The sequence below is a fragment of the Lactuca serriola genome, chromosome 7 (assembly GCF_051521515.1).
Source record: "Lactuca serriola cultivar US96UC23 chromosome 7, Lser_US96UC23_V15, whole genome shotgun sequence".
NCBI lineage: Eukaryota > Viridiplantae > Streptophyta > Magnoliopsida > Asterales > Asteraceae > Lactuca > Lactuca serriola.
This window is the reverse complement of record NC_136414.1, coordinates 19,590,774-19,604,418: the sequence shown is the minus strand read 5'-3', so window position 1 is coordinate 19,604,418 and position 13,645 is coordinate 19,590,774. Positions and strand designations below refer to the sequence as shown.

Genomic DNA, 13,645 nt, shown 5'->3' with positions numbered 1-13,645 from the left:
ACTTGTTTTTATCCAATCTACAAACCTACAAGTGGTATCAGAGTAGGTTTTCTGATACATTCAAGATATCATGTCTTCTTCATCCCAATACGATCCAAAATCCTATGCAGCGAACAAAATTCCATTGTTCGATGAAAATAACTTCACCATGTGGAAAGCAAATGTCATGGTTGTTATTGAAAACAAGGACTATGATATACTCGACGTCATCAATCATGGTCGTCACGTTCCTATGTATCAACCTATGATTGATAATTCACCCTCGGGCAGAAAGAAGTAGAAACCGAAGGCAAGATACAATGAAGAAGATAAAAGACTCATAAGTCTTGATGTGAAAGCAAGGGTTGCCATAGGAAAGACCAAAGAGCCTCATATTTTTTGTTCGCTTAAACCCACAAACCAATTAAAGCGCCCTGGTAGCATTAAGTATAGTAAAAACTAAACAGCTTAATATTTTTGGTTTTTTTTAGAACCCCAAACTAATTAAGCTTCCTAAAAAGGAGAATATAAATACCACACCAAAGGTGATACTAGGTTACCATACCAAAGGTGAGGTTACCATATCACATTATCATTTATATCTTCATATCTCTATATTGTAGAACTTCAAAGGTGATACTACAACCCCTAAAATAAAAAAATAAATATCTTTAGTTCGCCCGTACATACAACACGATTACACTTATTATATGAACCAAGTAATTCTTTGTATTTCTTAGTTATACGCTTGTGGATACCTAAGTACCAAACACAAGTAGCATTCATTTATGAAGTTTAATAAACTGATTCTAAATATGAAAAATTTGTTGGAAACCTATAAAAGAAAAAGCAAGTAAACAAGCCATGTGATTTTTGGAATTTCCGTGGTCGGTGCATAAAGGCTAAAGCTCCTTTGAATAAGGTGTCGTTTGAATCTAAAAGTCAACTTATTTTTGTAGCTATTTAGACTTTTTTTGGGTAGCTATTTAGACAAGTGCCCCTAGTTTTTGGTCAAAATCAAATAATGCTTCTTAAGTTACAAGTAATCATACTAACTCATTTTAACATATATTTCGAACATGATTGGCTAAAAGGACACCTCATATTGCAATATGGACACCTTAATTAATTTTTAAAATATTTTTATTGGTTGAAATTGCATTGTTTTCCGAAAAAACTGATTATAGACAGTTAATTATTGGTTGACATTTTATAAAAATGTTAATAGGATATCTAAAAAGTGTCTTATTAACAACACCTGTTCAATCAAAAAGTCAACTGCAATGACCCCTTTAATTAATATCTTAATACAAAATGATTGATGAAGAAATACAAAAAAAGTATATAGAAAGTGAACTGAAATCATCCATGTTTTTTTTAATCGCTTGGTAATTTACAATTAATATATTTTTGTTATGCAAATTGTTTTTTATTTTTGATGGACGCCTTTCTGGTACAACAAAATAACTTATGACAATTCATTTTAGTTTTAGTGGTTTTCATTTTTTATTTACATATTCAAACTCTATTTTTTTCCTACATCTATATACTATTCATTTTATTTTTGGTGGTTTTCGTTTTTTATTTACATATTTGTACTCTATTTTTTCCAACTCCTATATTTATCACCATCATATGCACACAATTATTTTATATATAAATGGTAGCATAAGATTATGTACAAAATGCACAAGATCATATATCAGATGCACAAGATCCTATATGAGATCCATAAGATTTTGCATGAAATGCATATATACAAAAGGTACACACAAGATATACTAAAGGTACATACAGGCTTATTGATAATAATAATAATAATAATAATAATAATAATAATAATAATAATAAGCTTCTACATGAAAAACTATACAATTTAACGAACTAACTAAACAACAATAATGCATGAAAATGACATTAACATATATGGTGATATTCTTTATTTCTATGTTTATAAAATTTAAAATCTAGATTACATAAATCGACCATTTGGTAAACCAAAAATTATTGATATGACCTTACAACTCATAAGCTCCTCGTTTTGTCTCAAATAAGACTTGAGCCTTAATTAAACATGTTTAAGATGATAATGTTTCATAGTATTTTTTTCTGAACTTGTAATAGGTCGTAAGAATTGAATTATTGAAATATGAACTAGGTTAGTTAATTGCACAACCCTTCTATAGTTGCACTATTTGTTTGTAATTTTGTTTTACTAGATGCTTGCTAGTTGCATTTTCATAAAATATGTCGTTCCAAAAAGAGCAAAAATTCTTATCTGGAGATACATGGAGGTTCTCATCGGAGCTGATTGGTTTTAGATTTGTCTATCGATTCAAATATGCAACCTCAATAAACATCACCCTGGATTCAACATCTCTCTCCCCAAATAGATGTTTCTTTTTTGTTTAAGCTTTTTAGTGAAATGATACTTAATTATGTCTCTATGTCACACCCATAATAACCCAAAATTTTAGTTTTTTAACTTACTATAAAAAGGAGAACTCATCAATATCCATTAACAACTAAAAAATGTATTGATTATGTTTACTTAATGAGGGACAAAAGAAGTTATATTAAGTTGTCGGGTTGGCGGGTCACGGGTTGGTGGGTTGGAAACCTCAACCCAACCTAACCCATATAACCTGTTTAAGTATATGGGTTTGCAAGTTAACAAGTTAATGAGTCAAACCCAATCCATATAACATGTTTAATAAATAAACAATACATTTAAAAAAAATGAGATTTTTACAACATAAATTCATAAAATGATTAAAGTAATTAACATAAAAAAAAGGTTTTCAAAATAAATTCATAAAGTCAATAACATCCAAATAAAATGAAAAACGAAAACATTCATAGAAAGTGGATGTGTTCTTCGTTCGTGACTCGTGAAATAACGACATGTATTTTTTCTTTTCTTATTAACGAACCGCAAATGCAAATTAGTCACATACGAATACGGAAAAAATACAATGATACGGAATATTACAAATACGAATGGAAATCAAATTTAATATATATATATATATATATATATATATATATATATATATATATATATATATATATATATATATATATATATATGGGGATAAAGAATATACATTGCAGCCCCACCTAAGCTTAGGTACAAACCACTAAAATATGTCGTTTTAACTTAGTAAGTATACCCGATTTGGTTTTCACTTCGTAAATATACCTCCCGGATAACATTTTCTTCCTCCATTATCATTTTACTATGCTTGTTTTCTTTCCCCAATTATAGTTGATTACTTCACTCCAGTAAAAATTACTTTTTTCTACTGTTATAAAGGTAAAAAATAATCAATATTCTTGCTTCCTTATCAAAATTATTTCGTCTATCTTGAATCTACATCATCAAGTGTTAATCGTGAATTCCTTAATCACAATCTTTATATAGTAAAACAATATATTTTCATGAGGTTTAGTACCTAAACTTAGATGAGGCTGTAATGTATATTCACTTTTCTATATATATATATATATATATATATATATATATACACACACACGGGATGGTGTGTTGAGCCCCAACCCAAATAGAACCCAACCCAACCCATGAAATAAACGGGTTGGCGGGTTGATGGGTCAAAAATCTCAACCTAAACTCGTTTATTTTCAGGTTGAGTCAGTGTCGGGTTACGGATTCGATCGAGAGTTGTCACCTAAACACTTATGAATTTTGATTAATGAAGTTGAAAATGTTTTTTTCTTTTTGGAAAAGGGTTTAACGAGAGCGACGCGTAGAAAAAAATTGATGGATTGATTAAAATATCCTGGGTTTAACTACATGAGTGGAGACCTTGCATTGGTATGATCTATATTTTCCTCAATCAGTTATTGCATTTGGATCTTCAATTTCTTTCTCTTTTCTTTTAATTTTATTTTTTGTAATTTTTTTAAAAGGATTATAGGATTTACAAAGTGGCCACATCTTAAAGAAGAATCGAGCCCTTGAAGAAAAGAAGTTAGTAATTAACATCGGAATTTGTCTTCTGTTAAATAGCTGTTTAATTTTTTTTAATCAATCAATGACGAGTCCTTAATATATTTTTTCTCCATTCATCATTAAAATGTAAAAACACATGCGACGATCTATATTCGTTCTTGGTGTTTGATTCTTTGGATAAACATTTGAATTTAGTAAAGTTTCTTGTTAGCATTTCTGCTTGCGTCAATGCTGATATTAATCATATTATTGCATTTGTAATATTTTTTTTGGTTTGACTTTATGTTTTGCATATGAAGTGTGCGACCAAATGTCCCAAAAAATTATTATGCACAAAAACTCGTTAATTTTCTTTCTGTATAATTAGTTGGTTTTTTGGTAGTCTTGTGGACTAAATATGAATAGGAAGATGGAAAATTAACACTTGGCCATTGAATTAACATATACGATAATGACAAAACTCTGTTCTTAATCTTACATGCCAAAATAAGTTTTATAAAGCAGTGTAAGTGACCAAACACACTCATTCAAACAGGTTCACTATTGAGGTTTCTTTTAATCTTCATCCTTAATAAAAGCCTCCTTAAATGCCACTTGTCTATTTTTTACACAAACCTTCTTCTGCCACGTGTCATTTTTTTTGTTCACTCTGATTTTGGTTTCCCGCTCAAATTCTTCTATGTAAAGTTATTATATCCGATATCCGATTTTTTGTTTTTGATTACAAAATATCTCATAAAATCAGCAACAAATATTCCACAAATCAAGCTAATAGCAAGAAATCAGGAGCAAAATTTTGAATGAGATCTTAGGTTGTCTTCCAATATATGAGACGATGTGCGATCTAGGTTTTTTTTATGATTGCGATTACTCTCTTAACTCCTAAGCCTAATCGATCATTTATCTACAATCTACACAGAAAACTGAAAATTAGCGGTACATTATTTCTCCTACGTCTTCTTCCTTGATTTTGTTTATCTGACTGCTTCATCTCTGTATTTTCTTTATTTCGTTTTGTAAAACTTTCAGGAAAATGATACATATATCTAAAACCGATTCAAAACTTACCTGAAGCACAATAACCATGAAGCTTATGAGCCACTGTGAAATCAGATATATATTTTTGAGGTTTTGTTTTCATAACTTGGGGTTTTGTTGTTAGAATTTATAAATAAAAAAATTAGTATTTGTGCTTTTTCGATTGCAAAATAAAATAGTGAAGTAAAGGAGATTGCTTTGAAAGGGAGATACTGATAAGAGAAGGCGGGACACAGGATGAAGCCATAAACTATGTTGTTGTTGCTGGTGTTCAATGGTTTCTTGAAGATATTCGATTTGTTCCTTATAAACCAACAAGTAGCCTTCTTAACATATCTTTTTCTGTATATTTCTTTCTCTTTATCTTTCGAATTTACTTTTTCACATATGAACTTTCTGACTATGCGTATTAACTATTTGATAAAATGTCTCAACGAACAAATACAACTTAAAGTATGTCAGGTAAAAATCGTATTTTTTTAAATGAATTCACAACAATTGGTATCAAGCCTCAACTGATGAGGGTGGTACTGATGGTTAGAAATTTGGGGACACATGTGTGACTAAGTCCCACTTACGGTCTGATTAACAAATACAGTTTGGTTGTTATTATTGGAAACTTCACAATTATTTTGTATAATGACCTCATAAATATTCATTGGTACATAGAAAACTTAATGGTATATGGTTGTTTGTAGTTAGGACCATGGTGCTGTTGGGCGGCAATTCTAGGGTACCTTTGACTTTGGAGAACCAATTTTTTTAAATGAAAAGTTTGTTAAAGTTTAGAGCTATGGTTTTGATGCTTATTTGTTGCTCTATTTATATAGAATTAGGGATATATAGGTGTGTTGATTAACACATGTATTTATTATCTTATCATAGAATCTAATGCATTTCTTCTTAGATTGAAGGTCTTGATGGACATATTATTATGAGCATACCAACGCTCATTGGAACATGAACGGTTAAATTTAAAAAAAGGGTAATCATACACATACATACACAATATGATATTACATTTTTTGTCCCTTACCTATAGTTTCCTTTTCTCAAAATAAGGTTATTTACTTTTTTTTTTGAAGAATATGAAGAAAAATGGCAAAAACACCACAAGCTATTGGCCTTGGTATCAAAAGATGGAACAAATTGTTGAGAATTGATTTCCCTTAAAAGTTGTAATGGATGAAGATATTGCTATAGGAGGAATCCATGGATAATGAGTTTTTAGAAAGAATAAAAAAGATGCCAAAGGCACATACAGAAAGAGATATTTAGAGCATTTTGGATATCTTCATCTTCTTAGACGGGAACAATTAGACGACTTATTTTGGGGTCGTGGAATTAGCAAGCAACAAGGTTTGATTAAGTAGGAACAAACTTTCCTTTGATTTTGTTATTTCTAACAGTCTACTTCTATTATTAACCAAAAATATGTTAATATTCGTTGCATTTAGACGAAATTATGTTAGTATTCGTTACATTTAACACTGATACATAAATTCCAAAATCAACATTGCTCAAACAGGTATCAAAATCAAAAAATTGGGTGTTAGATTTTACTACATTTATTTTAATGTTGTTGTATCTGAACTTTCATGTGTTGGTTTAGGTATGTTAGATTATTCTATTCATTTTATTAAAATATATATTAATTAATATTATTTTTTGTATGATTTGTTTTTTTTTTCTATGAATATATGCATGATCATCAAGGAATGTCGAATATAGCACCAACTAATACTCTGTTGTTCCACTTGTGCATTACCAAGGGTGAAAGTGGATTTATGGAGGATTCTGAAATTGTTTTAGATTAATGGAGGATTCTGAGAATGTTTCGGAAGCTAGAATTCAAGAATTCATAAATAATCTTCGGATTTTATATCCCGAAACGCTCTTTTCCAAGTAATAATATAAACTTCTTTGTCACCTTTTCACTTTACATGTAAGTTTTGAGGATTTTTTTTATCTGTTTGGATGTTTGGTTGACATGTAGTAGTGGAATAACTTCTAATATAGTGTATTATAACATCTTATTTTCTAAATATACCCACTTAAGGCAGTGAAAATGCTTTGTAAATTGGATGAAACTTCTTTAAATGGGTTAATTTTTCAGCCACAATGTTGATAAAAAGGAAAGTAGAATGCTATAATTTCGATAAATTTTTCGAAGTACATTGTCTTAACAAGAATACTACCACTACTTGGATCTACCAACTATTTTCAGGACTTGTAAAAACCGGTTGATAATAAAAATTAATTGACAGAGATGTTGGATTTTTGTTTTTCTTTATCAATTTCTTCTTACAGTGTTTGTTTCAGAAGTTTTCTATTGAATTATTGGATTGTCCACATAGAAACTTAGCAATTTCTACCCATCTGCAAATACAAAAAATGAATAACTATTTAAGTCCACAATAATTAAAAACTTCAAATATGTTGAATAATTTTGTTCTAACATTATTCCTTGAAAAAACTACATATATTTATATTTAGTTTTTTACAAATGAAGCTGTGAGTTTGAGCCAAATTAACTAAATTCATGCCACAAATTTGTTTTGTTATACAGTTAAGCTGATTTGTAGATAGACGTAGATATCCTCGAGTTCTTGGTGAGCAAGAGTAGGGGTGTAAACGAGCCGAGCCGAGCCCGAGCTTGACCAAGCTCGAGCTCGGCTCGTTTAATTTTGAGGAAGCTCGAGCTCGATTCGAGCCTTAAAATGAAGCTCGGGCTCGGCTCGTGAACAATTCAGTGGGCTCGCAAGCCTAATCGAGCCTAAACGAGCCTCCATGTATATATATATATATATATATATATATATATGTGTGTGTGTGTGTGTGTGTGTGTATGTGTGTATGAATGTATGTATGTGTGTGTGGGTGTTTGTGTATATATATATATATATATATATATATATATATATATATATATATATATATATATATAGGCTCGTTTAAGCTCGTTTAGGCTCGCGAGCTCACTAACTGAAGCTCGGCTCGAGCTCGTTTAATAAACGAGCCTCATATTTAGGCTCGAGCTCAGCTCAAGCTCGTTTAATTCAATCTCGAGCCGAGCTTTTAACGAGTCGATCCCGAGTAGCTCACGAGTAGCTCGGCTCACTTACACCCCTAAGCAAGAGAAAGTTAGTATTTAACAAACATATTCAAGAAAAACTTTTTATCCTTATTGTTTTTGTTCATGTTTTCTGTAAAAACAATCATTGATCAGAGTTTGGTGTGTTTTTCTGATTTGTGTTTGAGGTGTTCATATTTGATTTTAAGTTTAATGATTGACTTTGAATTTTGTTGCAGTCTCTGAAAAAATAAAGTTTGACTTAGAAAACATGATAAAAACAGTGGAAGCTCATGTGAATACATTTGATTTTGCCTTCAGTAAGTATGACTACATTTGTAAATATCATATTTTATATAAAAATGTGGCCAATGGCATATTTTATACTAAAGTCAAAATGAGAAGTAATTATCAAGATTAAATACTTAATCAATTAAAGTCAAAGTTGAGACGGGAGAGATATAACCCTATTCTAATAAGTTTTTTTTATAATATTTTAATAATCAAAATTATTAACATAAAATATAAAATGTAAAACATAATTATTGTATATAAAGTTATGTTTTACATGTTTTAAATATTTTTTTATTATACATAAGAACTAAGATCTTTTAAACAAGAGTAAATTACACAAATGGTCCTTATGGTTTGGGGTAATTTGTGCGTTTGGTCCCTAACTTATTTTTTTAACTTGGAAAGTCCCTACTGTTTATTTTTGTCACACGCTTGGTCCCTACTATTTGTTTTTGTTATGCGTTTGGTCTCTGTCTTACATAAAAAGACTATTATTTAAATATGAAAAAATGGTAGGATAGGTAAGGTAAGGTGAGGAGGTGGGGTTAGGGGTGTGTTTATTTAAATAAATTAAAAAATCAAGGGCAAAATAGTTTTTTTTGATAAGACAGGACCAAACGCGTAACAAAAATAAACAGTAGGGACCTTCCGAGTTAAAAAAATAAGTTAGAGACCAAACACGTAAATTACCATAAACCACAGGGACCATTCGTGTAATTTACTCTTTAAACAAAGATTTTTATATGATTTTGACTTTTTTTTTTATTTTAACTACCAAAAATAAAATGTCAAAATGAATAAGATATGAAATTACAATATTGTTTTCTTCTTTTAAATTAATACTATTTTTCAAACTAAAATTGAAGTACAATGTTATTAACTAAACTATGAGTATTTATGGTTAAGACTATTTTTTTATAATGCCTATGTTATTTAATATTATCCTGTGTATACACGGGTTATAACCTAGTAGTATATATATGGGATTGGTTACACTTAAGACGTATATAATATTGATTTTGTATATTATTGATTAAAATGTTGACTAATTCATGACCATATTTTAAGGTGACATATAAACATTAAACATGAAATAATTTTTTTTCGAGCTTTAACCAAATGGTCACAAGTACTGGGAATCTACAAACATGAACTCGCGTGAGACCTAGATTTGACAAAAAGTAAATCGATAAACTTTAGAAATATTATTTTATTCTTTGCATATACTGATTTAGATAGAATATTGGTTCTCACATAATAAAACTCGATAACGATTCACTTCTTTGTATCAATGATTACATATAGCAAGTCACAATGAGATAATCTTGAGTGCAAATCGAATGCCAAAGATTAATACCACTTTTGAGTTGTCCATCAATGAACTTAGAAGAATGTTTAGGTCATATACTCACAGTTTTTGTAAGGTTTTCTAGAACTTGTTCTTGCTAATGATCATAGACATTTTTCTTCCATTTTTAACGAAATTCATGGCCAAAACTTCATTCTTAGTTTGAGCTCTGTTGTTTGACAATTTTTCATCGTTGTTTAATATTATCTTTTCAAATCCCCATAATTCATGATGATTTTGAGTTTAATTATCATTAAAAGAAACACACTCACACACCCAGATTTTACAAAACCTATAACATGCATGCTCAGAAAGGTACATTTGCTAGCTAATTGTAACTTGTTAAATAAGAGCATGCCTTTTTCTTTTGAAGAAGATCCACAATGCATGGTTTAATGGAAGAGTTACATGAGTTGGAATGTGTAGTTGACATTCAATGGATTAAACTCAATCATTGTAGGATCGATGTCACATTGTCGTTCAATGGATACGAAGTTAAATGGTCTTGAATTCTCCGATGAGAAAAATGAAACCTTTTTAAGTTTTAAATAAATGTCCATTTGAACTTTTGTATGCATTGTAGGAAAAAATGTTAAGAGTTATATAAAAGGTAGAATGATGATTGACAATAATTTAGACTCTATAGAGTTGAATGCATCTACGATGCCTAAAAACCATCAGCTATATGGTTCAACTAGTTTTTTTACCCCTATAATAAATTAGACGAATGATTTGTACCTCAATGTAGTTTAGAGTTGTAACTATTAACAAAATGTTAGGGGGTGTATGGATAGGGAAAAAAGTGTCTGCTTATTGCTTATTGCTTATTCTCAGCACAATAAGCTGAGTTGAAGTGTTTGGATAGGAAGTGTAAAAAATCAACTTATTGGGGGTAAGAATAAGCTAAATAAGCTGATTTTAATAAGCAAGGGTGTAACATCCAAAAAATACAGGCCAAAAATTTCATTTTTGAATACGTCATTATAAAACCAACAGTGTAATAAAACATTTGTAATATCATGTCATGTCAAAACCAAAGTAGAAATAATCAAACATGTTATCATAAAACAATATCAGAGTGTAATCCCAAAGATCTCATGTGCGGAAAACCATAGTGTGATGTGCTGCGATCAAGCCGGCTCCTTTCCTTTAAACACGAAGTACCTGAAACCAAAACTGAAAACCGTAAGCACGAAACTTAGTGAGTTCCCCCATCATACCACATACCACACAATCATATAACATACATATACTGTCAGGCATATTTGGGTGTCCGACCTACCCCTTCGGTCCTCTCGACCGGATGCTGCCTAGCATATCTGGGTGCTGGGCTCCCCTTCGGTCCTCTCGACCGAATACTGCCTAGCATATCTGGGTGTTGGGCTCCCCTTCGACCCTCTCGACCGGATACTGCCTAACATATCTGGGTGCTGGCTTCCCCTTCGGTATCTTTCAACCGGTAACCGGGGAATATTTCACCCCTAACACTACCACATAAAAATCATAGCATAAACACATAAGTCATATACTGCCTAGCATATCTGGGTGCTAGCCTACCCCTTCGGTCCTGTCGACCGGTAAGTGGGGACTATTTCACCCGCTACTACCACTATCACATAACATCATATCATGCTAGCACATAAACATAACAGGTAGTAGCAAACATAGAAAATTATCACAAAGACAATCATCTAACAACTCCTACTAGTGGGCCGGCATTGTGGCCGTAGACCCACCGCTACTGGAAGGTAACTCACCTCACACTGCTGAAGTCCCGAAGACACAATCCCACACTTGCTGAAGTCCCGCAGACTCGACCCCAACTGCTGGCTGACAGACTCCCGAACTGTCAACACCAAAATAACACCCAATTAATAATTGGGTCCCAACACATAACCATAATACATACTTGGATAATTACTTCATTACCCCTAGCTTGGCTTATAAAAGCCCAAGGCCCAATCCATAGGCCCAAAGCGAACTAGGAATCAAAGCCTAGCATATGGCCCAATTTTCCAAATTGGGCCCAGGCCTATATGTGGTCTTATTCTAAGGCCCATCATTATACAACCATTAAGGCCCAACTATGGCCCAATTTTCCAAATTGGGCCCAACCCCTTACATGGGACTTACCCTAGGCCCATTAAATTATTTTAGTCCATATAATTATTCTTGGATGGCCTATTAATAATCCAATCATCAAGGCCCAATAGAAAGGCCCAACAATAAACCCAAGTGAAGTTAAGGTTTCACATAAAATGCCGATTAGGGTTAAGTTTCCTACTTAACCCGTTAAGGAATTATTCCTTTAAGGACTTAATCCATTAAGTCCATCATTCTTCTAAATAAGTCATATGATGTGATTGGGCTTAATCAGACAATTCCATTCCAATGGCCCAAATATGGGTCTCGATAAGTCCAAGCCCATAATCCCAAATTAGAGTTTTCACATGCAATGATGATTAAGGTTTAGTGTTTCTTTCTTAACCCATTAAGGACTTAATCCATTAAGTCCATTATGCCTTACGCTAGTTTGCCAATGATTATTAATTATTTAAGATTTAATAATTAATTCTCATGTGCCCCAAACAATTTCCACAAATTAGGGTTTTATTTGCATTATGGTTTTTTCCAACCCAAATATTAGTCCATTTATCAATTTGTTAGGCTTTTAGGTCCATTAGGGCTTTATTGGGCCTATTAAGCCCACTAAAATATTATTAAGCCCATTAAGGTTTCATTAGGGTCCATTAAGGTTTTATTAAGCCCATTAAGTCTTATTGGGCCCATTAGGGCTTCCTTAGGTCCATTAGGGTTTCAAACCCCCAAACGAATCAACACAATCGAGACAAGGCACACCGCCACCCGACTCGGCGGCCGGTGGCGGCAGCCACCACCTCATGGTGGTGGTTTCGAATTTCTTTCCATTATTCAGTTTGTTACAATTTACAATGCCAAATACCAAATAAACACACACACACACCTACTAACACACACACAAACACGGTGGTGTATGGTGGCAGCCACCACCTTACGGTGGTGGTGGTGGCCTTGTCTCAATTTTCCGGCCAATGAAACTGCATAGAACACACACACACACACACCTAAACACTTGGCAGCACACGCACACAACCACCTTCCACGACGGCTGGTGGCGGCCATGGAATTTCTTCGCTGTTGTCGGCCATCAAACACCCCACTGTATGCACAATAACGCAAAAACGCACCCCCCTTCGTCTTTTGCTCAAAAAAGAAATACACACCCACCTGAACTCACGAAAAGTTAAAGCAACGATTCACGGTGGCTTGAATGGTCTCGGTGGTTTTGGCTAGAGCGAGTCGCCGGCGAGACATCGACCAAGAGCAATGGTGGCGCAACAATGGAAGGAAACAGAGGCAGAGGAGATTGGCGACCCAAATAGCAAACCGTAGCAGCACAATCCTTGATCTCCCGACCAACCCGCATCGACTCGTGGCTCCTTTGTCTTCTACGACGGTTATGGTGATCGAACTCGAACTGACAGCGGCGGTAGCTCCGGTCTGCGAAGTAGCGAGTGGGCGAAGCCTCAACTGACAGCGACAGAAGAAGGAGAATGGGGGAAAAAGGACGGCCGTGTGGTGGTCGTTGGCTGATCGGGAACATGGTGGTAGTGGCGGCTCCGGTGAGGGGGCATAAAGGGGATGACGACTGCTACATACTGGAGGGTTTAGGGTTTTAGTAGCGATGCTTTAAATGGGAATGAAGGAGTCGTCGGGTTTAAATCCCACTCCACTCAAAACTTTGCTCATTAAACAAGTTTAGTCCCTCCCCATAGGATCATTTTCCAATCAAATCCTATATTTACCCATTAAACCCCAACATTAAAAATCCATTACAACTTAGGTACGAAATGTACCCAACGGCCCCCTATCCCCATAATATCTTCAATTGAAGTCCCAT

General features: G+C 33.1%; 1 long non-coding RNA gene across 1 annotated transcript; it reads left to right on the top strand.

Moving 5' to 3' along the window:
- Window positions 1-4,698: 4,698 nt before the first annotated feature.
- On the top strand, window positions 4,699-6,490 carry LOC145062910 (uncharacterized). Its single transcript, XR_013687762.1, has 4 exons — window positions 4,699-4,888; window positions 4,982-5,308; window positions 5,898-5,975; window positions 6,076-6,490. It is a non-coding gene; the product is annotated as an uncharacterized LOC145062910 (long non-coding RNA).
- Window positions 6,491-13,645: the final 7,155 nt, after the last annotated feature.